Source organism: Austrofundulus limnaeus, unplaced genomic scaffold (assembly GCF_001266775.1).
Source record: "Austrofundulus limnaeus strain Quisiro unplaced genomic scaffold, Austrofundulus_limnaeus-1.0 Scaffold3, whole genome shotgun sequence".
Lineage (NCBI taxonomy): Eukaryota > Metazoa > Chordata > Actinopteri > Cyprinodontiformes > Rivulidae > Austrofundulus > Austrofundulus limnaeus.
The window spans coordinates 3,503,400-3,505,160 of NW_013952405.1; the positions used below are offsets into that span (position 1 = coordinate 3,503,400).

At 38.1% G+C, this 1,761-nt stretch overlaps 1 protein-coding gene across 2 annotated transcripts in view; it reads right to left on the minus strand.

Moving 5' to 3' along the window:
- cacna2d3a (calcium channel, voltage-dependent, alpha 2/delta subunit 3a) overlaps positions 1-1,761 on the minus strand; it is a gene marked incomplete in the record, with an annotated part of 131,079 nt that overhangs the window by 63,648 nt on the left and 65,670 nt on the right.

Below are 1,761 nucleotides of genomic sequence, written 5' to 3' on the forward strand. Positions count from 1 at the left end.
ACACACACACACACACACACACACACACACACACACTTGCATGCATGCATTCAGGGCACAATCATGCTTGTACACAGAAAAACAACCCAAAGCATCCCTTACAACAAATCCCCAAAAAGCAAAAAAGACACAATCTTTCCTTGGATGTAGATAAAAAGTTAATCGGTTTCAACAACGGAGCGTTCCCTGGAGCAGAGCAAACTTTACCTGCAAGAATGCCTGTGAGTGCTTGTGAGTAAAAATTGAAGTGATTCTTTTTTTCTGAACACAGCAGGCCATGTTCAATCCCCGGCACAGCAGTGTACATAAGTGACAGAATGAAGATGTGGATGTGTGTGTGTGATTGTGTGGGTGTGTGCATGTCTGAGTTGGAGCTTCTGTGTGTGTGATTGTGTGGGTGTGTGCATGTCTGAGTTGGAGCTCTGTGAGTGCAATGCTAAATGTGCCTAACCTTTGTGTGCTACTTCACATGGAACTAAATTGTGCATTTGACATCAAAAACTTTAAAGAAAGAAATACCTTTTTTTTTCCCTCTAGCAACCTCAGCTCAGTCTGCCTCACTATTCAAACAATAAAATCAAGAAAAAAATCTTAAACTGCAGCTTTGCTGAAGCTTTGTGATTTGATTTTATGGCAAGTAAACCATCTCAACATGAACGTTAATGCACTTTTATTTTAAAAAAAAAGCAGTAGACCTATTCGTGTGTAAATGTGTGAAGAGCATCGGCATCCAATCAAGAATAATCAACAGTGATCAAGTAATTAGTCAAACCTATAGTTCCACACCATATCACTGTATAATGTTCAGCCTGATGCATGTGTCTTTTTGCATTTGAAAGGCAATGCATCATAAAATCAGATTTGCACCCTGCTGCTTCCTAAAGAAAATAGTGTATGAGCCTGTGTGTGTGTGAGAGGGGTACAGATACTGTATAGTGTTTTGTGTGTTCAAGATTCTTGGCAAAAAACCGCAAAAGAAGGTATTGTCACCACTCGATCAATCAATAGTTCTACAATCCTTCTTTAAGGTTTTATCWGGAACCCTTCTTATATCGTAGTTTACAACAGACACTATGTTGGCTATTGTCTCTGCTCATTTGGCGAAATTTGAATTAAAACTAAAACTGTTCTGAAATGGCATTTTTTTTMTGACTGAGTCAATGACCTGCCTCTTTACAGCAGTAAACAAATTGCAAGCCCACAGTTTGTGTACTTCAAGAGGAGACGTGCAAACAACTCCACACAGACCTTTCTCATCACAATGAAACATTTTGTCATTGTTTTATTGCTTGTTTTTTTGTGATCTTTGATTAAAAGCTTTAACAGCCTGGTGAGATGGGACTTTTAGATAAGGTCTAATGTGCGCAGATGAATATAAAAGATGCGTGAAAAAATTAGCAACACAAGATAAAATGAGATTATCCTAATAAAAACCCAAAAAGCCAGCTGAATAAATCATTTTGTGTAGATTGTGCTACGTTTAGGTATTATAAGATGAAAAATCTGTTAAAAACAGAAATTAATTACTCAGCTCCAGTTTGAGCCGAACGACTGAAGCCAGATCGTGTTGCAATATTACTCTTTAGGGTTGTAAGATCTTTCAAGTGAAAATCAGTCCATTCATAAAGTTTAATGTAACCATGTGAAACCTGTAGCTCCTGTGTTTTGAAACCAGTTAAGTTTGGAAAGGCAACAGAGGAATCTCCAGAGAAACAAGCACTTCTGTACACACACACACACACACACACACACACACACACA